The sequence below is a fragment of the Dendropsophus ebraccatus genome, chromosome 4 (genome assembly GCF_027789765.1).
Source record: "Dendropsophus ebraccatus isolate aDenEbr1 chromosome 4, aDenEbr1.pat, whole genome shotgun sequence".
Lineage (NCBI taxonomy): Eukaryota > Metazoa > Chordata > Amphibia > Anura > Hylidae > Dendropsophus > Dendropsophus ebraccatus.
The window spans coordinates 31,442,733-31,468,312 of record NC_091457.1 but is presented as its reverse complement, the minus strand read 5'-3'; the positions used below and the strand labels follow the sequence as shown (position 1 = coordinate 31,468,312).

The 25,580-nt window shown below is 45.4% G+C and overlaps 1 protein-coding gene across 3 annotated transcripts in view; it reads left to right on the top strand.

Moving 5' to 3' along the window:
* Positions 1 to 25,580, top strand: part of GNG3 (G protein subunit gamma 3) — a 136,783-nt gene that overhangs the window by 23,082 nt on the left and 88,121 nt on the right. For 2 of the 3 annotated variants that reach the window (XM_069965438.1, XM_069965436.1), the window contains exon 2: positions 5,588 to 5,672. The gene's annotated coding sequence lies outside the window, so the exon portion shown is untranslated. Of the gene's footprint in view, positions 1 to 5,587; positions 5,673 to 23,112; positions 23,202 to 25,580 lie in introns of those variants that run through there. The other variant, XM_069965434.1, reaches the window with a different exon arrangement.

Below are 25,580 nucleotides of genomic sequence, written 5' to 3'. Positions count from 1 at the left end.
CCACAGTTACAATAAAATTGTAACCACCGTTGTTACTGAACCCTGGCATTGGTGTCTTATCTAGTGCCCCGACTAAGTGCAACGAGGAATCGCATGCCCAGTGTCTCCGCATGGTCAGTACACCGGTCTGCAGCTGTGCCACCCTTGTGCCTATACCGTGACAACACTCCGCCCCACAGCTATCCCGATTCCTGCCATTCCACAACACCTGTACTGCGGAGTGGCCGCTAGGGGCCAGGGCATCGCAGATAGATAGGAGAGAGATAGATAGATAGAAGATAGATAGATAGGAGATAGATAGATAGATGATAGATAGATAGATAGATAGATAGATAGATAGATAGGAGATAGATAATAGATAGATAGGAGATAGATAATAGATAGATAGGGTATAGATAATAGATAGATAGGAGATAGATAGATAGATAGACAGGTATTCCATCCGAAGCCATAAAAAAGACTTGCCTGTTCCTAAACATTTTACTGAGAAGGGACACTGCGAGAAAGATTTACAATTCATGATTATTGATCATATTCTTTCTCCTAAGAGAGGAGGTGACAGAATCACTATGCTAAAAAAAAGGGAATTACTCTGGATTCATAAATTAAATACACTCCAGCCCAATGGCCTTAATGTTGAATTTAAAATAACAACAAAAATGTACAAATGATGGCTTGCTTTATAGTGGGAGTGTGTCCAGCAACCTCATGATACCTGCCTTAGAAGCTCTGTTATACCTTTTTACTTATATCCTTTCTCCTTTTCTTTTGTTACAGAAATTATGGAACACGGCGGAGGAGGCTTACCGCAAATCACTGCTGAAGTCAGTAGGAACATGTTCACATTGAGCAAGGGATTCAGCCGTTTTGTAGTTCTACAATACATGGGTGTAGGGGTGATCAACATTTAGCATATGGGTTTGGGCGACTTCACCGGGTATCTCCTGAGCCACAGTGTGGTCTCAGTTGAGATACGCGTTGTAATGAGTGCTATGTGCCTTTGAAGCTCAGGGGCGCATGGCTCTCAAGCCGGATAACCTGCTATTCAAAGGAAGGAGTTCCAAGATCTACCCCGCTGACCTGACTGAACACTATTCAGACGTCTACGGACCAATGCGTTTTTTTTACATTCTGACGTTCTGACAACGGACTTTCCCTGAGGATTATTTCACAGTGACTTTTCTAAGACAGTCTATGATACAGATATTCAAGACTGGGCACTTACTGTGAATATGCTATTTATGCCTGTTTTTTTTGCTTTAACTGATAGAGCAGTGACAAGTGGAAGCCAACTCCGCCGTCTGATTTTAAATATACTTTTACACATATGAATGTATAACACACTGAGTGTATCATATGTAATCACATCTCATAATTTGTTCAGTATATAGAACCTTATTTATCACTATTTTATGCACCAGATTTGTATCACTCCTTATCACTTCTAATCACCTGTTAATCATGATTTGCTACACACTATAACAGGATATGAGTTACTGTTTGTATTTGCTTGAGAAAGGTCTCGAGATGAGACTGAAACGTTGCACTTGCTTTTTGATGTATCAATAAATACCACAACTTTTTTTCACTATACGGATGTGCCGCAAAATTCTTGGATTTATTTAGTGGAGATTTTTATCCAATCTCGGTTGCTTGGAACTCCAGCACTGGAACTGGGAGTGCCCTCTATTATGGACATTAGATAGATAGATAGATAGATAATAGATAGATAGATAGATAGATAGATAGATAGGCAATGGATAGTTTGCAGCACTGCACTTGAATTTTAATTTTAAGATAGATGATAGATAGATAGATAGATAGATAGATAGATAGATAGGAAAAAGATAGATAGAAGATAGATAGTTAGATAGATAGATAGATAGATAGGAGATAGATAATATATAGCTAGGAGATAGATAGATAGATAGATAATACATAGATAATAGATAGATAGATAGATAGATAGATAGATAGATAGATAGATAGATAGATAGGAGATAGATAGATAGGCAATGGATATTTTGCAGCACTCCACTTGAATTTTAAACAAGTGTCTTTATTCCAACAAAAAAGTGAAGTTAATAGTTCAGCACAGCATACATCACAATGCGATGTTTCGGCGAATCAATCGCCATTTTCAAGCGTGGAGTGCTGCAAACTATCCTTTGCTCATCTATCTCCTATCTATCAAATCAAATCAAATCAGCTTTATTGGCAGGTCTAAATAACATATTAGCATTGCCAAAGCAAACAGGAGATTTTTGGGGGATGGGTAGGGAAGATGGGTAGGGATGGGGGGTAGGGACAGAAGTCTGTGGTATATCGTAGGTGGCGGGATGGGGGGGGGATACCGGGGGTCATGTAGTTGGAGTCCATGACGTATCACGCTCCTCGCAGTCTATGGCAGGCAGTGACCTATTGTGCTGCTATAGTTGCTGTGGTCTCTTCTTCCCCCAGCAGGATGGGCAGTCTCTCTTCTTCCTCCATGGTGGTGAAGCCTGGGAGGAGATTGGAGAGTCTCCTATAGTGAGTGTCACTCACTGCTGAGTATTTGGAGCAGTGTAGCAGGAAGTGGGCCTCATCCTCCACGGCCTCCTGGTCGCACTGCTGGCACAGTCTGCTCTCCCTGGGCTTGTACGTCTGTCAGTGCCACCCTGTTTCAATGGCCAGGTTGTGGGTGCTCAGTCTGTAGCGGCTCAGGGTTGGGTAGTTTCTCCAGATATGGGGCCAGTCTGTAATCCCTCTGTAGCCTCTGGTATATGGTCAGTTTCTGGGATTCTCTGATGTCGTTCCTCCAGACGCTGATGTAATCCTCCTTCCTCTTGTCTATTGTCTTCTGGATCTGGCTTTTCATAATGATGTGCTGGTTGGCGGCTTGGTCAGGTTGGGTTTGGGAGACTTGGTCCTGGAGGTTTTGTTTTCCTGGGGTTTCTTGATGCAGCAAGGCCTTGTGATGGTAGGAGCTGGGACTGCTGCTGTGTAGGTGGCCCTGAATGATAGCCCCTTCTTGTGGACAGCAAAGTGTAGTGGGAACCTGCCGAGCTCTGCTCGACAGGCGCTGTTTGAAGTGCTCCGATGGACCTGGAGAAGGTATTTACAGAATTCTAGGTGGAAGACGTCTGTGGGTCCGGAGTCCCATTTTGACCAGTCTGGGTATATCTTGGGGCCCCAGACTTCACTACCATACAGAAGGATTGGGGCAATGATGGAGTCGAATATTTTCAGCTACACGGTCACTGGTGGTCTAAGATGGTAGAAGCGTCTTCTTATGGCATAGAAGGGTCGGCAGGCTTTGTCCTTCAGGATTTCTGTGGCTTGTTTAAAGCTCCCTGATTGGCTGATTTCAAGGCCCAGGTAAGTGTACCGGTCTGTTTCTGCGAGTGGGCAGTTGTTCAGCAGGAAGGTAGAATGTCCTGCTGGTTTCCGTTTTCTCCTCTGGAACACCATGACGTTGGTTTTCTTTGGGTTGATGGGCAGAGCCCACGTAGTGCAAAATTTTTCCAGGATGAGCAGCTGGTCTTGGAGACCTTTCTCGGTTGGTGAGAGGAGGAGAAGGTCTTCTGCATACAAGAGAAATTTCACCTGGGTGTCGTGGAGGGTGAGACCTGGTGCAGAGTAGGACTCCAGGGCTGCTGCCAGCTCATTGATTTAAATGTTAAAAAGAGTATGACTGAGGCTGCAGCCCTGTCTGACTCCTCGGCTCTGCCGGAAATCCGCCGTTCTCTTTCCATTCACCCTCACGCTGTATCTGTTATCGGTGTACGAGCTTCTGATGACATTGTCTGTCTTCCCTCCTATTCCAATCTCCAGCAGTTTCAGGAATAGGCCCGGGTGCCACACTGAGTCAAAGGGCTTTTTGAAGTCTACAAAGCAGGCATAGATCTTTCCGTGCTTTGTATTATGGACGTGGCTCTTGATGAGTTGTTGCAGGGTGAAGATGTGGTCGGTGGTGCAGTGATTTGGCATGAGCCCTGCTTGTATCTTGCTGAGAACGTTGTGTTCGGTGAGGAAGCTGAGGATCCTCTTATTTAGGACACTATTAAGGAGTTTCCCCAGGTGCTGATGCATATCCCTCTCTAGTTGGCCGGGTCGTACCTGTCTCCACTCTTGTGTATGGGGGTTATTAGGCCGTTGTTCCAGCTCTGGGGGAAGGTGACGGCCTATCTATCTATCTATCTATCTAATTGTAGAAAATCGCCCACAGCACTCCAAAGGTAACAGTTAAAGTGTTTGTTTATTCCATAGTGAAACAGCACAGCACAGTGTTAAATGGCGACGTTTCAATGACCTCCGTCTTCTTTTTCAAGCGTGATAGCACAACAAGCAGAAGACCTTCTTATACAAGTGAAAAAATTAGTGCTAAACAGTGATTGGTGCACAAGTGCACGTGATTAGAGTTTGACGAGCAAACATGGTTAAGTGTTGCATTTGTACAAAGCAGTTATACAAGTGTTAAATGTGATGATTAAAATTGCAAAAGCTCGAGCCAGACGGCGAGTCACATAATAAGTCCATGATAGAAATGTAAATACATCAATTGTAACTGTTTTCAGCTCACCATCAGTGGAGTCAGAGATCAAACCTCGGCAGCAGTGTGCAGGATAGCACTGGTATGTTTACAGGGCAACACCCATCAGGTTCAGATGTGTTTCAGCATGTTGAGAGTAGTAGTATCTACTGGTGTTTGGGTCCATTAGTCAGTTCTATAATAGATCGCATCACGCCGGGTGTCTTCAAAATCCGGTACCGCAATCCATTTTCACTGACCCGGCCTCCCCTTGTTCACCAGAATTTCTGTGATACAGTATATCCACAGTTATAGGCATAAAATGTTAGGAGATAATATGACCGGTACTTGGGACAGACTGAAGGAGGTATGCATCACCTCAGATAGTGTTACACATTCCGGTACCGCAACCTCCCGCCGTCCTGTGGCCGCTCCCGGCCCCTTCCCGAAGATTACTCCATAACATGGTATATGCACAAACCGCAGTGTGTGAATAATGACAAGCAAGTCACAATCAGAACATAGTTTTTCTAGTTAAATAATGCTGCCTCGGTTCCTCTTTACATCATTAGGTGGTGAGTGTATCCGCTTAATATCCAAATAAATTATCTGTAAATCAAGATAAAATAATTAATATACAGAAGATCTAATATGTACATATTTTACCCTACAGTACTAGGTAAAGGCAACAGGAGATACATAATCCAATACACATTCACCTTATTATGTGTTTAGACATTTTATATTCCACATTAAGTCCATCAGGACCCAATGCATCAGTTTTAAATATCCACTGTAATTCTTTTTTGCGTAGTGCAAGGTGTCGATCTCCCCCTCTCGCAGGCATATCTATTATATCCACAACCATACATTTCAGGCCGCTTTCATCATGCTTGGATACCGGGAGATCCATCTTGTGTTTCCTAATGCTATAGCAATATTGTGTTAGCCGTGTTTTGAATTCCCATGTGGTCTCTCCTACATAGATTTTATTACATGGGCACCACAAGATGTATACCACATAGTCGGATTTACAATTAAGGTAATGTCTGATCTTAAATTCTTGTTTGGTTTTAGGGTGAACAAAACTCGAACCCTTCACTACATATCTGCAACTCACGCACCCCAGGCAAGGAAAACAACCCAATCTCCGTGACCCCAGGTAAATTTGTGTGTCTTTCTTCTTTGTTGAAATGTCTGTCTTTACTAATTTGTCACAAAGGTTTTGTCCTCGCCTGTATGATAATAGAGGGGGAGTTTGAAATGCGGTGTATTACACGTCATGTGCTGATCCGTGCATTACTTGTCATGTGCTGATCCATGTAGGACACGTCATGTGCTGATCGGTGTATTACACATCATGTACTGATCCATGTATGAGACGTCATGTGCTGATCGGTGTATTACACATCATGTACTGATCCATGTATGACACGTCATGTGCTGATCGGGTGACTGATTCATATTCACCCTATAATTGGCCAATGTAAAGTTAAAGTTTCAGGATGTTATTATTTCCTTATATTATGAACAGCCAAGTTTTTCTGGTTGCAGTAATAAAAGTCTATGGTGGCATTTATCATCTACACATTTTTTTTTGAGCAGGCGGTGCTTTGTATGGGCTGTGCAAAATTTTACGGTTGTTACACAAAAATCATCATTAGACGCAAGTGCCTTGATACATCTTTTATGTCTAAGGCTGGATTCACACAGCATTTTTTGCTGTCCGTATTTTTTCATCCATTTTTGTAAAAAAAAAAAAAAAACGGATTTAAACAGGATCAAAACGTATCTTTTTTTAGCGTACATGAAAACGTGGTGGACCATATTTTTGTGTACACTAAAAAAACTGATGCATTTTGGTCCCTTTTTTTATTATGGAAGTCAAAAGAAAAAACGGAGGCACACAAATGCATCCGTATTCTTCATCCATTTTTCATCCGTTTTTTGCAAAAAGTGGATGGAAAAAACTGACTGCAAAAATGCAGTGTGAACCCAGCCTAACACAGCTTTGCTAAAAAGCTACGTTAGGGGAGGATTTTGCGCAAAAACTTAAAATTTGCACATGATAAATCTAATGATAAAAGTAGTTACTAGAAAACCCCGACCCCTCCCAGTGCAAACATTGAAAAAAGGTGCAGGTGGCAGAAACTGATGGAAAATAGTGCAAAACCCTTAATAAATCTGGCACAGATTTTGCACAGATCTCCTTATTAGCAAAAACTAAAAATAATACAATAGTGCAAACACAATGATAAATCTGCCCCAATGTATTTAGACTTTTAAGATTTCCATCAGCAGCTTCTCACTTATCTCAGCAGACAAAGCCGAATCCCCAATAAAATGGTGAAAAAGTAAGTAATCACTCTGCTGCTGATTTCATGGGGGTATAAAATGGCCTGGGGGGGGGGTATGAATTGGCCTAGGCCAAAATATACCACGGGGTATAAAATAACCCCTTTAACTGCGGGGCTGTGATTAGCTCGCTCTTGTTGCCGCATTGCTGCATTCTGCCTCTGTTCACAAGAGGCCTCTCTCATCCCCTGCGTTCCAGCGCGGAGCAGGACTCGAGTGACGTCACCAGCAGAGCCAAGAGGAAGGAGATGCTGCTGGAGGGCTAAAGCACAGAACTTGAGTGAGTATGTGCCTATTCTTTTTTAAAATCAAACGAGGGATGGTGGGGGGAGGCTAGCTGACAGGGAAGGTGTTCATCATGGGAGTGCTCTCTGCAGGGATGCGGACAGGGACGGGGTCGGGGGGGGGGGATCGGGGGTGTAATTGGGGGAATTTCCTACTACTACTGCTGTGTGGAGACACAATGAGGGGTCCTTGGGGGGTGTCGCGGCATTCTGACACCACTGGGGGTCTGACTGCTATGCATTCCGGCTGGGGTCGGTGGTGGGAGGCGGTGCAGTCAGACAGCAGAGTGATCTATCTCTTATCTATAAATTTCTCTCCTATCTATCTATCTATCTATCTATCTATCTATTTATCTATCTATCTATCTTTCTACCATCTATCTTTCTACCATCTATCTATCTATCTAAATCGAAGAATTTTGCGGCACATCCGTATACTGAAAAAAGTTGTGGTATTTATTGGTACATCAAAAAGCAAGTGCAACGTTTCAGTCTCATCTCTCAGACCTTTCTCAAGCAAATACAAACAGTAACTCATATCCTTTGAGGCTGGGTTCACACACAGTATATTTCAGGCAGTATTTGGTCCTCATGTCAGGTCCTCATACAACCAAAACCAGGAGTGGACTAAAAACACAGAAAGGATCTGTTCACACAATGTTGAAATCGAGTGGATGGCCGCCATATAACGGTAAAGAACTGCCATTATTTTAATATAACAGCTGTTGTTTTAAGATAACAGCAAATATTTGCCATTAAATGACGGCCATCCACTCAATTACAACATTATGTGAACAGAGACTTTCTGTGTTTTTAATCCACTCCTGGTTTTGGTTGCTATGAGGACCTGACATGAGGACAAATACTGCCTGAAATATACTGTGTGTGAACCCAGCCTTATAGTGTGAAACTGGGAGTGCGCTCTATTGTGGACATTATCTATCTATCTATCTATCTATCTAGGAGAAAGATGATAGATAGATAGATAGATAGATAGATAGATAGATAGATGGACAGGTGATAGCTAGATAGGAGATAGATAGATAGATAGACAGGTGATAGATAGATAGATAGATAAGAGATAGATAGATAGATAGACAGACAGACAGGAGATAGATAGATAGGTAGATTAATAGATAGATAGGAGATAGATAGATAAATAGGTAGATAGGAGATAGATAAGGGTGTGTCTTGGAGGTTTAGGGGCGTGTCTTTGGGTTGGGTTAGGGGCGTGTCCATGTCCTTCTTTCCTCTCAGCCAAAGTTGGGAGGTATGTGACTGTACCACTATTGGTAAGTAAATTATGGCAAAACCTAGGAATCTTTTTAATGTGAACACCCCATACATCACACAGCAGCTGAGCAGTGATTCTTCTCTTGCATTCATCCCTGGTTACAGCTTGTTATATAATCTTAGTGCCTGTTTCTGAATTATGGACAGTATGCTATTGGGATGAGAGTTCCTCTGTATTCCCTTCTACTTTAATGCCTGGACAAGGTTCACACTCAGGAGTGTGTAAGGGGTGCAGGTGGATGGCGACAAACTCACTCTGACAGCTGAGTAATGTTGGGATAACTTTACTGTAGATAATTCAGCAGATATAACCAATTCTTTAACTTGTATAACAGGTAGATTCTTACTGAACAGTAACACTGTCTCTTTATAAAGCTAGGTAAGTAGCAGGGAGGATATCACTTCAGTCTATGTGGTGTAGCACAACTATATACAGTCTCTCAGGGGGCCCCACTTCCTGACTCTGCTGGTAACAATGGGCTCCCCTGCAGCACCAGCTCTGTCTCCCCTGAGCAGTACCTTCCTCCTTGCTGCAGTGATGAGGCTGGCTGGACACTCCTGTGTCAGTGTCTCTTTGTCCCAGGTGCTCTGCACTCCACTTGCTAGCACTGGGCTGTGTTGCTCTCTTCCTTCACTGCTGCACACTGCTCTGTCTGCTGTAGCTCTTATGGACCTGGCTGGGCTGTTCTGCTTTCTGTGGATCACCTTGTCACACCTCTCTTTAGCTCTGGCACAGGTCACTGCCCTTGACCTCCAGCACTGAAATCTTCTCTCCCTACAGGAACTGGGTGGGTCACACTTCCTGAGTCTCTGGCTTTTCCTTCCCCAGTTACCTCTGATACTCCTAGCTGGGAACTGACTCCCTCTGCTGGACGGAGGTGATAACATCCAACCTCTATGCTCTAATACTGCAGCAGAACCTTCTGGCATTACACCTTCCCCCCCTCGTTTGAGGGTAGCCGTCCCGGCAACCTGCATACCCAAGACATAGTCATCATAATGTGCAGGCATCCTTCCAAAGTTAGCACGTCCAGAATGTCTTAGCTCAACTGAAGGCTCCACAGAGGGAGCGTTGTTCTCCTCTTGCTGCATATCTTCCCTTCTTTCCAAGGGGGTTGGATCTGGTTGGGGTGGTACCCACCATTCCTCTTCCCCAGAGGGTACCGTGGGCATGTTGATACTCTCTGGCTGGGGTTCAGGAACTCTTCTCAGAAAAGTGCATGGTCTAAGCATATTTCGATGCACTATGCGCATCGGTCCAGTTGCACCCTCCGGTCTTACCTCATACACTGGTATGGTTGGGTTGGGTTGCCGGATCACCTCATATGGCGTGACTTCCCACCGCCACTGCAGCTTTCCAGCCCTTCTGGCTGTGCGATTGCGTACCATTACCCGATCTCCCACCTGTAACGGCAACTCCTTCAATTTCTTGTTTGCTGGTAATGTGCGGGGGCCAAGGCGCTGGGCGACCAGGTCGTACATTTCTTGTACCTTCTTCCGATGGTCTCCCATCCAAGTCTCAGGGGTCCACCCTTCACCTTCTCCACTGTCAGGCATCATCATGGTCAGAGGGCATCTCCCATTTCTCCCAAACATCAACAAGAAGGGTGAATAACCGGTGGCTGAGTGTAAAGTGTTGTTGTACACCCACACTAACTCTGCAATGTAGTCTGGCCATCTCTCCTTTTTCTGTTCCTCCAGTGTCCTCAAGAGCTGTAGAAGGGTTCTGTTCAGGCGCTCACATGCGCCATTTCCCTGTGGATGGTAAGGTGTTGTGCGTGTCTTCCGAATCTGGTACAACCGACAGAGCTCCTCTATCACTCTTCCTTCAAAGCAAGCCCCTTGGTCAGAGTGCAGTTGTGTAGGACAGCCATAAGGCAGAATGAAATTTTTCCACAGGCACTGTGCTGCTGATTCAGCAGTTTGGTCCCGGGTGGGGACCGCTACAGCAAACTTCGTAAAGTGGTCCACCATGACCAGCAAATACTTGTATCCTCTCGGGGACTCTCCTACTGTAAGATAGTCCATCATCACAAGTTGTAGTGGGTAGCTTGTCTGTATAACACCAATTGGGGCCTGCTGATCCCCAGCTCTTGCTAGGTTGCAGTTTCGGCAGCTTCTGCAAATGTCCTGGGCCACCTTTTGTGAGTTAGGATGATAGAAGAATCTCTGTAGCCATGCCCAAGTCTTGGCAGGTCCAAAATGCCCTTTCCTTTCATGCATCTACTCAGCTACGTTCCTTACCTCACTATCTGGTATTACTACTTGCCAGGTGGGACCAATCTCTGTGGGGAGTTGTACTCTTCTGCATAGGACTCCCTCGCGGAAGGTCAGACGGCCCCTCTGCAGCCACAACTTCTTTCCAAATGATGTCAAGGTCTCACACTCCCTGTACGCTGGCTGGTGATCAGTAAGGAGCCATTCTCTTACTCTGGCAATTTGTGGGTCTTGCTGTTGGCAGTCCTGCCACTCCTCCATGGACCTTCCCGCAGTAATCTCGACAGCCTGCTCCACCCCCTGAACCGGAGCACTCTTCAGTGGTTTAGGCACTTTCATGAAATTGGGGGTCTCGACCTCTTCCCGCTCTTCGTCTGTGGGGCCACTGGGATTCTCCAACGGGTTACGAGACAAGGCATCTGCATTAGCATTACTCCGCCCCGGCCTGTATTGTGTCTTGAAGTTAAATTTACTAAGTCGAGCTGCCCACCGCTGCTCCAAGGCACCCAGCTTGGCATTATTCAGGTGAACCAGTGGGTTATTGTCAGTCATCAACACAAACTCGACTCCTGTCAAGATGTCCGCAAACTTTTCTGTCACCGCCCACACCACTGCCAGGAGCTCAAGTTTGAAGGAGCTGTAGTTGTCGGGGTTCTTCTCACTCTCCCGCAGAGTTCTGCTGGCATATGCTATTACTCGTTCTTGATCATCTTGCTCTTGGGTCAGTACAGCTCCAAGTCCCCTCAGGCTTCCATCAGTTTGCAGCACAAATGGCTTTGTGAAATCAGCATAGGCCAGGATAGGGGCACTGGTCAACAATTTCTTCAGCTCCCTAAAGGCCAGTTCGGCCTCCTCAGCCCAGACGAATGGCTTTCCTTTTGTATCTCCAGGCAAGCACCCCTGGAGGAGCGCATACAGAGGCGCTGCTACCTGGGCAAACTCCTTGATGAATCGCCGGTAATATCCAACCAGCCCCAGGAAGGCCCGAAGCTCACTGCTGTTGCTGGGTGTGGGCCACTGTTTAACGGCCTGAATCTTTGAGTCTATGGGCTGGACTCCTTGCCTTGTTACCACATGACCTAGATACTCAATGCTCTTCTGGAACAAGTGGCACTTAGTGGGTTTTAACTTCAGCCCATGCTCCTCTAGGCGGCCGAGGACCACGTCTAACCGCTCCAAATGTTCCGCAAAACTTGATGAAAAGATGATTATGTCATCTAGGTAGATCAGCAGGCATTCAAAATTCAGATCACCCAAGCACAGTTCCATTAGCCTCTGGAATGTAGCTGGTGCATTGTTCAGTCCAAAAGGCATGCGGAGGAACTCATACAGTCCCATAGGTGTAACAAAGGCAGTCTTCTCTCTGTCTTTTTCTGCCATTGGCACTTGCCAGTACCTACTTGCCAGGTCAAGGGTAGAGAAGAATTTGGCACGGCCTAGCGCTGCCAAGGATTCCTCAATTCGAGGTAATGGGTAGGCATCCCGGACTGTACATGCATTGAGGCGTCTGTAGTCAACACAGAATCGCAGGGTCCCATCCTTTTTCTTTACCAGCACAATTGGTGAGGCCCAGGGGCTCCTGCTAGGCTAAATGATGTGACTTTCCTGCATATGTTTCAGCAGGGCCTTGACCTCCTGATACAGTGCTGGGGGTATTTGTCGGTACCGTTCCCGTGCTGGTCGAGCATCTCCAGTTGGAATTTCATGTTCAAGCGTCTGTGTCTTCCCAAAGTCTGCTTCGTGCCGGGAAAAAGCATTTGGGTGAGATCCCAGGACCCTGACTAACTGCTCCCTCTCCTCGGGAGTCATCTCTGCACCTTCCAAATGTACTTCGTTCAAGAGCTGCCCTCCTGTAGTCCTGACAGCTTCAGTTCTTACTTGGCACAATGTCAGGGTGGTGGTGGCCATATCAGTTGACTTGATGTGCCAGCTAGGCTCCTGTATGGCTTCAACCTCCTCAATAGGAAACACATCTGCCACCAGTTCTCTAGGTGCCAGTACCACACTGTGGCTGTTAATGTTCATTATTCTCATCAGGACTTGGCCACTCTGGACTGTGCACAAGGTTCGTCCCACTGCTACACCTTCTTTCTGTAGCACAGGCTCTACCATCACTGTAGCTCCTAGCAATTGGTGGCTGGTGCCCACTGGTAGGGGTACTACTACTTCATGGCCTGCTGGCACTTCCAAAGAAGTAGAACAGGGTACTCTCACACATCCCACTTTTCCTACAAGGCAGGACAGGGTTGCCTGCATCCGGCACTGTTTCAGCGATCTCTGGAGGGCCACTTGTGGAGGTTTTAGGTTTGGGACATTCTTCCAATACTTGGGACCCAGCTCTTGAGCCATCAGACCATCTAATTCTTTTAACACATTCATTCCCAATATCACAGGGACTTCTGGGTCCATTGCACTCTGTACCACCACCACTCCTTTCTTCTTCATAAATCGGCCCCAAAGCTCAATGTCAACTTGCATGACTCCAACTATTGGAATAGGCAGACTATTGGCAGCTTTAAGATTTACCCATTCTGTACTTCCCTGGTGCAAGGAGGAGGGAAAGTAAGTCTCAAAGACTTTCCTGGCCATTGTCGTCACTTGTGACCCCGTGTCTAGTAGACAGGACAGTTCTATTCCATTAAACTTGGCTCTAACGACTGGACTTTCTCCTACTAAGTCCATAGCTTCCAGAAGGGGGCACAAATCTGTACTTCCTCCTGCGATTCGCCCCTCAATCGCAGGTGGAACTAGTTTAAATCTCTCCTGTTGCTGACAAAGCCACGGTTGGGGCAGTTTCTGGCTAGGTGCCCCTCCTGATTACATGTCCAGAATCTTCTTGCAGGTTGAGCCTCTCTGTAGGACTGTCTGGATGCAGGACAGGACTCCCCTCGGTAATGAGTCAGAGGTGCAGCCCTCTCCACTGTTATAGTCAGTGCCTCCTTGAGTTCGCTAATCACTTCTTCCAATGATGAGACACGTGCCTCCATACTTTTCTCTTTGACTGGCAGCACCTCTGCTTGCTGGGCTATTGTGACAATAGTACCTTGTTCCTCCTTTTCCAGAGTAATAGCTTCCTTAAGCACCTCATGTAAGGTTGAGTGTGGCTCTAGCTTTAATCTCTCACGTAGGGTTCTCCTTAAAGGCTGGCTCCTCAGGCCGAGAAGAAACTGATCACGCAACACTACTTCCGCATTAGTAAAGGAGGTGGCTCCCTGTCCTTCTTTTCTTTGTAATGTGGCCATAAGCTCTTGCAAGCCATTTGCATACTGGGGCAATGACTCATCTTCCCCCTGATATCTGGTGAAGAATTTCTTCCTCAGCATAGCTTCAGATGTTGTATCCCCATACACATCTTCAAGGATGCTTGAGATCTGTTCAAACGTCTGTCTTAGCCTTGCTGGCTGTAGCAATACTGTTTTTCTGGCTTCCCCTTCTAATGTGTTCAAGGCTAGCTCTGCTCTCAGATGTGGGGCAATATTACACAGGCGTGCGGCTCCCTCCAGCCTCTCTCTCCAGTCCTCTAGTAACACACTGGATCCATTAAACTTAGGCAGATGACTCAGTAGTGCCCCCACTGGAATCATGGGCTGCATGCCGCTAACAGATGATGTTGCACCTTCTGTCGCCATATCCATTTCCATCCTGCCGACTACGCCACGTGTAAGGGGTGCAGGTGGATGGCGACAAACTCACTCTGACAGCTGAGTAATGTTGGGATAACTTTACTGTAGATAATTCAGCAGATATAACCAATTCTTTAACTTGTATAACAGGTAGATTCTTACTGAACAGTAACACTGTCTCTTTATAAAGCTAGGTAAGTAGCAGGGAGGATATCACTTCAGTCTATGTGGTGTAGCACAACTATATACAGTCTCTCAGGGGGCCCCACTTCCTGACTCTGCTGGTAACAATGGGCTCCCCTGCAGCACCAGCTCTGTCTCCCCTGAGCAGTACCTTCCTCCTTGCTGCAGTGATGAGGCTGGCTGGACACTCCTGTGTCAGTGTCTCTTTGTCCCAGGTGCTCTGCACTCCACTTGCTAGCACTGGGCTGTGTTGCTCTCTTCCTTCACTGCTGCACACTGCTCTGTCTGCTGTAGCTCTTATGGACCTGGCTGGGCTGTCCTGCTTTCTGTGGATCACCTTGTCACACCTCTCTTTAGCTCTGGCACAGGTCACTGCCCTTGACCTCCAGCACTGAAATCTTCTCTCCCTACAGGAACTGGGTGGGTCACACTTCCTGAGTCTCTGGCTTTTCCTTCCCCAGTTACCTCTGTTACTCCTAGCTGGGAACTGACTCCCTCTGCTGGACGGAGGTGATAACATCCAACCTCTATGCTCTAATACTGCAGCAGAACCTTCTGGCATTACAAGTGCACTAGTATTCAGGAGATATCTGTGCCCTGTATAACAGCCCTTTATGGCTACAGGGGAATTGGACTCATATTCTAGTAATGGGTGGTCCCCCAGTGATAATATATGTATGATTTATGCTGTGTATAAATACAATTCCTTCTGCATCAAATGCACTAGAAATAGTATAGGTGTCTGTGCTTTGAAGTCCTGCAAGACTGCAGTATAGACTTGATAGTGAGCGTTGGCTGAGGCTATGTTCACACAACGTTCTTTTTAAGTAAGGAGCGGACGCTGATTGCAATTGCCTCAGCGTCCGTTCTTTACTGCAGGGACGGCATTGCATTGAAGTCAATGCAATCCCGCCCGCTGTGTTCTCACATCGTTATTCTAACGCCCAATCTTTAGAACGGGTGTTAGAATAATGTGCCTGTCAATTATTTCTGGACACTGTTCACTGAACAGCGTCCGGAAACATCAGCTGTTCACACAACGCAATGTGCAGCGCGGCCACACATTGCATTAGAGGGAATGGCTAATTGATTTGCGGGCACAAATTACAAATTACAGAGAGAGAATTACAGGTAGGCAAAAGTACAGCATCTTGTTCCATTGTATTCTTATTCACAGCTTATTAGTAGATCCATGATGCAAATACTAGAGTACATAATAGCAGCAAGGTCTTGCATTATAGATGTACAATAAAGCTTTGAATTTTAAATGGACACTGACACTTTAATAAAAACTTTTGAGAGAATTTTTCAAAAGTTTTGATCGGTCACTGAATACCCTCAGACCTCGACTGATAACCAGAACAGGCAGGGAGAAGTGTGCGCAGAATGTCTTCTCTCCTGCCTCTGTGCCATGTGACTGAGACAATCTCTATTGCGAGTCTCAGCTGCGCTGTTCTCTCCCGGCCTGTTCTACAGTAGTGATCAGACCCTTTTTCTGCTATTGAAGCTCTCTTCACACATGACATTTATTATGTGTTTTTTCTATGATTTATGTGGCGCAATTGAAGCAAAATCGTATTAGCTTTGCATTGATGTAGCTGAAGCTGTGGCAAGAACACACGAAAAACACCATGTGTAAACACAGCCTGACAGCAGTAAAAATAATGTGTTTTTTTGTGTACTTTATCCACTGCTAATTTCATGCTGCACATTTGATGGTGTGGATTTAAGCAACATAAATAACTGAAATCTACAGTGGATAAAATATGTGCAAATCTACAGTTGATAAAATATGTGCAAACCCATCCACAATATACGGTTCATGCACAGACTGTATACTGTGGACCAGACCTTGGAGCTCTCAACATCATCATTCATGATGATGCTGGGAGCTCTAAAACAGTTTAAATATTCACACTACTCTACTGACACAGCCGCACTCTCCCCAGCTTTATCTTTGTATCACAGCGAAAAATTTGCAATATAGATTTGCTTAGTTTTATACATGCCTGGGTAGTGTAAGAGTATGGGGCGTGGTGTGGTTATGGGAGGCCCAGACATATCTTTTGCTCAGAGGCCCTATGAAGTCTGTTTCCACCCTTGGCTATTACAACTTGGCTCCATTCTTTTCAGATGAACTAAGCTGCAATACCACACAGAAACTGCGGAGGATAATGGCACTGTTTGTGAAATAATTCAGCTATGTTTTTCTAATTTTGGATAACCCCTTAAATTTTTATATGTGAAAAAAAAATTATATTAATAAAAAAATTATATATATATATTGTGGACATGTCACTGGTAAAGTGCTCGAGGGGATGTACATCTCACCCAGGTTGATACATAGTGTGAGATGGTGAGTCCAGGAGGCATCTGTGCTCAGCAGTGTTATGCTGCTGAGCTATTATTTATTATTGCCGGGCCTGGACTTACATGGAATGGCAGGTAGGTTTTGGTAGTGGGACTTGCCATTCCCTCCCCCTCGATCCAGTGTGGGTTTTGGGATCAGGTGAGCTCTGATCCCAATCAGCCTGAGAAGGCAAAAGGTGGGCTCAGTGTACAGGTCCTTGCTCTCAGACAGGAGTAAACAGCCTGCATGCTGTTTGGTGAGAGCTGGGAAGACAGCCGCTGCTGGGGCCTGTTCACACCCCGCAATACTGCCGACTGAAGTGTCAGAGAGGTAACCTGCTGTGTTAGTTAGCGCCCAGACGGGCAAGACCTTTTTGTTTTGTTCTTAAAGCGCAGTGTTGCTACATTTCTGTTATGGACTGTTTATGCTGCAAATAAACGCCAAGCTGTTATTTTACAAGTCCAAGTCTGCTGTGAACTGTGTCCAAACACACCATCCCCCGGGAAGATCCCTACAATTGGTGCTGCGGAGCGGGCAAAACAGTTGCTAGGGGCAACGGTGTGCATCAACTTGGCTACAGCTGCTTATGTCCTGGGTGAAGGCTGCGGCTTCACTCCAAAAACAGACAAGCAACATGGAGGAGATGATGAAGCAGTTAATGCAAGTGAGTCTGCAACAGCAACAAGCTCTGACAGACGCTAACCTACGCCATGAGCAAGCATTGGCCGCACAACAACAGGCTAATCGGCAGCAACAACAGGCTCTGACAGACGCCAATCTGCGCCATGAACAGGCCTTGGCCGCACACCAGCAGGCTAATCGGCAGCAACAACAGGCTCTGGCAGATGCTAATCTGCGCCACGAACAAGCGATGGCTCAACAACAGAGATTTATTGAGCACCTGATAGCAAAGCAAGAGGCGTCTGCAGGTGCTAATCCCCAGCTGGTGGCAGCAGCCGCGCCAGAGACTTTGTCTGTAAGAAGAGCTGTGCAGCGTGCGCTGCAAAAGATGACTGCTGATGACGATGTTGAGGCCTATTTAACGGTTTTTGAGCGTGTGGCTGAGCGAGAAAAGTTACCCTCCACTGAGTGGGCAGAGGTCATTGCTCCCTATTTAACAGGCAAACCTCAAAAGGCCTACTATGACCTCAGTGAGCAAGAGGTCAAGGACTATCCTCGGCTAAGAGCAGAGATACTCGCCCGACTAGGAGTTACGGCTGCTGTCCGTGCCCGGAGGGTCCGTAACTGGAGCTACAGTCTGGACAAGTCAGCGAGGTCCCAGATGTACGACCTGATTCATTTGGCAAGAAAGTGGTTGGAGCCAGACACCTCTACTCCTGCACAGATCCTAGAGAGGGTCGTGATGGATCGCTACCTCCGCGCACTTCCTGCTGATCTGCAACGCTTGGTGGGACAAGGCGACCCTAAGAGTGCCGACGAACTTGTCAGCCTTGTGGAGAGGTTCCAGGCGACCGAGGACTACCTCCGTTCCTGCAGCACCGTCACCTCCCCGGAGTGCCAGACCTGTGCCGTCAGCTGGTAAGAGACTTCCATCTATTGGGGGAGTGTGGAGGGGTGCTGATAGAGGGAAGAGCGCTCAGGAGGTGTCTCAGGGGCAAAAGACTGGTAGTGGTCCCCGGTGGCTAAGTGGCCCTAAAAAGGACTCCCTGCCAAGGAGACCAGGCCCTATCCAGTGCTGGAGATGCCATGAGACGGGACATATGTCTGCCCATTGCCCTCTTACCACTGAGCCCATGGAGTGTGACGCTAGCCGGCGTCAGTCGCTATTTGCGGAGCCGTCTTTTGTTGCAGTCACTGGACTAGAGACTGAACCACAAGTCTGCAACATTACTGTAAATGACTTTCCTGTTAAGGCGTTGCTGGACTCAGGAAGCCTTGTCACCCTGGTGCATGCCAGCCTGGTGACTGGGGACTTTGTGCCAAAAAGACATATGAGTGTGGTATGCATACATGGTGATACAAAGGTTTACCCTATAGTACTGGCTAATGTCGGGACTGAACTAGGCACGGTACAATATGAAGTGGGTGTGGTTAAAAACCTTATGCATAATGTGATATTGGGGCGTGATTTTCCTTTGTTCTGGGCTCTATGGGGAAAACAACAATCCCCTGAAAGGAGTGAGGAGACCCCTAAGTCTATTGCATTACCCACGGTAAATGATAAAAATGTACAGGATGAAAATGATGCTTTTCCTTTGCAGGTCCTGGCAGGTGAGGAAGAGGCTCCTCCCACTGCGCAGAATGTTCCAGACTTAGAGGTGTCTAGGGATAATTTTGGTACTGCACAATTACAGGACCCCACTCTCAAAAAATGCGAGAGAGCAGGTCACTGTTATGAATGGGGTACCTCAGGAACCAGAAGCTGAGAAAAAATTTCCACATTTTTCTATGACTAATGATCTCTTATATAGAGTCACTAAGATTAGTGACGAGGTGGTGGAACAGCTTCTGGTGCCTAAGTCGTACCGGCGTCAGGTACTCGACATGGCACATAATCATGTCCTTGGGGGCCACTTGGGGACAGATAAAACGCAGGAGAGAGTCCTCCAGAGGTTTTATTGGCCTGCGATTTATGCTGACATAAAAAAATACTGTGAGTCGTGCCCCACATGTCAGCTTAGCGCTCCAGTGTCGCATTTTCGCAGTCCTTTGGTCCCACTCCCCATCATAGAGGTACCTTTTGACCGGATCGCAATGGACTTGGTGGGTCCCATTGTAAAGTCAGCTAGGGGTCACCAGTACATTCTAGTTGTGTTGGACTATGCGACCCGCTATCCTGAGGCTGTACCCCTAAGAAACACTGCATCTAAAACAATTGCACGGGAATTGTTTTATATGTTTTCCAGGGTGGGGATCCCCAAAGAAATCTTGACCGACCAAGGTACACCATTTGTGTCAAAGGTGATGAAAGAGCTATGCAAACTGTTTAAAATCTCACACCTACGTACCTCTGTATATCACCCACAGACAGACGGGTTAGTGGAGAGGTTTAATAAAACCCTGAAACATATGTTAAAAAAGTGGTGGAAAAGGATGGTCGTGATTGGGATCACTTACTACCTTACCTGATGTTTTCTATTAGGGAAGTACCCCAAGCGTCCACAGGGTTCTCTCCCTTCGAATTAGTCTATGGTCGTCACCCTAGGGGTTTGTTGGATATAGCGAAAGAGACATGGGAAAGTGAGTCCACCCCATACAAGAGTGTTATAGAGCATGTAGCACAAATGCAGGACCGTATAGCCACTGTAATGCCCCTAGTAAGGGAACACCTCCAGAGGGCGCAAGAGGGCCAAAGCAGAATTTACAATCGTTCTGCAAGAATCAGGACATTTAGCCCAGGTGACCGGGTACTCATACTTGTTCCCACGGTAGAAAGCAAATTCTTAGCCAAGTGGCAGGGTCCCTATGAAATTGTAGAGAAGATCAGTGAGGTCAACTACAAGGTACACCAACCAGGTAGAAGGAAGCCTTTCCAAGTTTATCACATAAACTTGATCAAGCCCTGGAAAGACAGGGAATCCTTGGTGGCGACAAATCCTGTTGGTCATCTGTCACCACCAATCCCTCCGGTCAGGATTGGTGACACCCTATCAGTGTCCCAGAAGCAGGAAGCTAAGGAGTTCCTGCAGAGAAATAAAGACAAGTTTTCTGATCTACCAGGGCGTACGCATCTCATTAGTCATCATGTTGAAACTGAGCCTAGAAGCAGAGTAAACCTTAAGCCCTATAGGATACCAGAAGCACGGAGGGAGGCGGTATCATCCGAGGTAAAACGTATGCTTGACCTAGGAGTCATTGAGGTGTCCCAGAGCGAGTGGTCCAGCCCGATTGTGTTAATCCCAAAGCCCAATGGAACTTGGAGGTTCTGTAATGATTTTAGAAAGTTAAATGAGATCTCAAAGTTCGATGCCTACCCCATGCCCAGGGTAGATGAGTTGATAGAAAGGATGGGTAATGCCAGGTACATAACTACTCTCGATCTCACTAAGGGCTACTGGCAGATCCCACTCACTCCTGAGGCTAGAGAGAAGACTGCATTCTCCACCCCTGATGGGCTCTTCCAATATGTAGTGATGCCATTCGGGTTACATGGAGCCCCTGCCACTTTTCAGAGGTTGATGGACTTGATTCTGCGACCACATCGGGATTACTCTGCTGCCTACCTCGATGATGTGGTCATTTTTAGCCCTGATTGGGAAAGTCACCTCTGTAAGGTCCAGGCGGTGTTAGATGCCATAAGTGATGCAGGGTTAACCATCAATGCAGAGAAGTGTGCATTAGCCTTAGAGGAGGCCAAATACTTGGGCTACATTATTGGGAGGGGGTTAGTGAAACCACAACTAAATAAAATTGAGGCAATACAGAATTGGCCTCAACCCCTCACAAAGAAACAGGTCAGAGCTTTCCTGGGTATTACGGGCTATTACCGTAGGTTTGTGCCAAATTTTGCCTCAGTTGCAGCCCCACTAACTGACCTGACAAAGGGTGCAAAGTCCGCAATGGTGACATGGACTCCAGAGGCCGAGAAGGCTTTTCAAAGCCTTAAGTCTGCCCTGTGCCAACAGCCTGTGCTAGTTACCCCTGACTTTAGGCGAGAGTTTCTAGTACAGACAGATGCCTCTAACACAGGGTTAGGTGCCATCCTCTCACAGGTCGTGAATGGCGAGGAGCACCCGGTGATGTACTTAAGTAGGAAGCTATCCCCGGCCGAGAAAAACTATGCCATAGTTGAGCGAGAATGTCTGGCAGTGAAGTGGGCCCTAGAATCCCTGAGGTACTACTTACTAGGCAGGAGATTCAAGTTAGTGACAGACCATGCCCCCCTAACATGGATGAAAATAAACAAAGAGAAGAATGCAAGGGTGACTAGGTGGTTTCTGTCCCTACAAAACTTTAATTTCACTGTGGAACACAGGCCGGGGAAATTACAGGCAAATGCTGACGCCCTATCTAGGGTACACTGTCTGTGGGGACAAAATGCTCAGCCCTCCGGTCTGAAGAAGAGGGGGGGGATATGTGGACATGTCACTGGTAAAGTGCTCGAGGGGATGTACATCTCACCCAGGTTGATACATAGTGTGAGATGGTGAGTCCAGGAGGCATCTGTGCTCAGCAGTGTTATGCTGCTGAGCTATTATTTATTATTGCCGGGCCTGGACTTACATGGAATGGCAGGTAGGTTTTGGTAGTGGGACTTGCCATTCCCTCCCCCTCGATCCAGTGTGGGTTTTGGGATCAGGTGAGCTCTGATCCCAATCAGCCTGAGAAGGCAAAAGGTGGGCTCAGTGTACAGGTCCTTGCTCTCAGACAGGAGTAAACAGCCTGCATGCTGTTTGGTGAGAGCTGGGAAGACAGCCGCTGCTGGGGCCTGTTCACACCCCGCAATACTGCCGACTGAAGTGTCAGAGAGGTAACCTGCTGTGTTAGTTAGCGCCCAGACGGGCAAGACCTTTTTGTTTTGTTCTTAAAGCGCAGTGTTGCTACATTTCTGTTATGGACTGTTTATGCTGCAAATAAACGCCAAGCTGTTATTTTACAAGTCCAAGTCTGCTGTGAACTGTGTCCAAACACACCATCCCCCGGGAAGATCCCTACAATATATATTATATATATAAAATGTAAAAAACCTTTTACACTGTTTGCAATCCTTATTCACTATGAGTAATGGAGCAAATATTCCCTTTATTATTTGAAAAAAGCATCATCTGCTCAGGTGCCCTATGGGTATCATAAAACTGCACTCATTCCCCCCTGTTAGGCTGAACCACTAGCTACGCCTCCCCATGAGTGGTGCAGTTTTGCAGGAGCAGGCAGTGCAACATAATGGTTTCTGGTCACATGATCAGGAATCACTATGTAGTCCTATTCTAATTTCTTCGTAGCATCCTACATAAGGCACTACATAAATCATACAATTGTTTTATCATATTGCTTAATACAAGACCAATAATAGATTGTGGATTTGTCTGCTTTTAACCCGCTAAAAGTCTGGTAATAATTATACAATATCTGTGTACATATTTAAGAGGGATCTTGACACTAAATCTTGCTGCATATGCAGAACTGCGTGTTTATCCATGTTGTAGGTCTGTATCAGTAATGCATTTGCAGACCTGGTCCCACCATTATATATGGTTCAATCCCTAATTCTTCTCCTCCTTTCTTTTTTCACCGTCCTCTGTCTCTGAATACCCAGACAAGCTTTGTGTAAGCATTTTCAATCATTCACCCATTTCTCACTATCCTCCTCCTCCTTCCACCAGTCTCTCCGCCCCTACTTCTCTTTGTTGCAGGGTGTGTATTTGGTGAAGCTGCAGTGAAGGAGCTTTTCTCATCATCCTGTATTCCTCCATCACCACAGACAGGTAGGTACCAACCTCTACATAATGATGGGGAAAAGATATATGGCATATAAAGGCATGCATTTAGGCGCTTCTCTACCTAGCTCACCGCCTAAAAATCTTTCTATACCATGAGCTCTACACAGACCTCATTTCTTGTGATGCCACACCCTCAAGATATCCATTGTGAAAATGTAGGAACATATAATAACTCTATTTTTCAAATCTGTTGCCATTGCATATCATAATAATCACACATATTGTATGAAAGCAGAATTTTACAAATTGTACAGGTTGTATTTTGTGGTCAGTACAATTCTGAAGTAGACAAAAACACAGGAATACATAGAAAAGATTTGCACTGTTCTTTTTCTTCTCTATGTAGATATATAACAGTGAGGGTATATGGCAGGTACATATATGCAGATTTTCCCTTCCCCTTTTTGACTATACATTGGTTGATGGCCGCCTTCTATTTAAAAGCAGGCAATGGTATGGACTACAGACAGGAAAAGGTATTCATAATATGTAGTTGGAACAATTACAAAATGTCTTTACTTCCTAAAATTCCTGAGATTGGATTGAGGCAAGGTTTTTCTTCTTCCCCCATAGGAATCCATTCCTGATTTAAATGACAGAGAAATATAGCAGAGAAGACAGACATATGACTATAAGACTTTAAGGAGGATAAATTAGTGATATGTTATGGTAAAAACAATACCCAGACATACCTAAGCAAATATGATTTCCATAAGTGAATGACTTGTATGTAACAACAGCCTTATGAATGTAAGCCTTATCTAGTAAAGCATATGCATAATTTGTAAAAGGTTACATGCTGTGTGATGAATTCACAAATATCCACACAAGGTCATGCTGAAAACTAAGGAAAAAAAAAGACTACACACACTAAGGCTAGGTTTACACAACGTCAAAAAACGGCTGTTTTTAAAAATAAAAACACGTCCAATGCACACAATGCATTAACCCCTTAAGGACAGAGCCTGAAATGGCCTTAATGACAGAGACAAATTTTATGAATATGACCAGTGTCACTTTATTCATTAATAACTTCGGGATGCTTTTACCTATCCGGCTGATTCTGAGATTGTTTTCTCGTGACATATTGTACTTTACATTTCTGGTAAATTGGAGTCGATATTTATAACAAATCTTTATGAAAAAAACCCAAATAATGTGAAAAAATGTGAAAAAATGCATTTTTCCAACTTTGAAACTTTTTTGCGTATACAGAAAGTGGTTATACCACATAAATTATATATTAAATAGCATTAGCAACATGTCTACTTTATGTTGGCGGCATTTATTAAACGATCTTTCATTTTTTTTTAGACGATAGGAAGCTTAAAACATTAGCAGCAAATTTCCAAATTTTCAGTAAAATTTCAAAATCAGATATTTTTAGGGACCTGTTCAGGTTTAAAGTGTATTTGAGGGGCCTGTATGTTAGAAAGCCCCACAAAGCACCCCATTTCAGAAACTGCACCCCCCAAACTCTGCAAAAGCACATCCAGAAAGTGTTTTAACCCTTTAGGGGAGTCACAGAAATAAAAGCTAAGTGTGTAAGGAATTTGAAAATTTTAATTTTCTGTGCAGAGATTTTATTGTAATCCAATATTTTTCATAATTATAAACCTATTACCAGAGAAATCCACCCCAATAATTATTGCCCCGTTTCTGCAGTTTATAGAAATACCCCATATGTGGCCCTATTGCGCTATTTGACGCAACCACAAGCCTCAGATATAAGGGAGCGCCTAGTGAATTTCAACGCCTCCGTTATATTTGGTCATTTTTGACTGTACCACTTCAGGTTGGCAGAGGCTCTGGGGTGTCAAAACCTAAAAAACACCCCTAAAGGGACACCATTTAGAAAACTACACCCCTCAAGGAATGTAACAAGGGGTGCGGTGAGCATCTGGACCCCACAGGTGCGCCACAGATTTTCTGAACAATATGGCGTGAAAAAAGAAAAATTTATTTTTTACACTAAAACGTTGTTCTAGCCTTCAATTTTTCATTTTCTTAAAGGGATAAGAGGCAAAAAAAGACAAAAAATGTGTAGCGCAGTTTCTCCCGAGTACAGAAATACCCATAATGATTTAGAGTAAAAATTTTACAAAAATTACACTAAATGTTGGTCTAGCCTTGATTTTTTTTCCATTTCCACAAGGGGTTAAAAAAGAAAATGAACACAAAACGTGTAGGGTAGTGTCCCCTGAGTACGAAAATACCCCACATGTGGGCATAATGTGCCATATGGGCACAGGGCAAGTCACCAAAGGGACAGAGCGCCATTTAGAGGCTGGAATGGAGGATGGAGGCCATGTCGCAATTACAAAGCTCCTGTGCTGCCAGGACAGTAGAAACCCCCCACAAGTG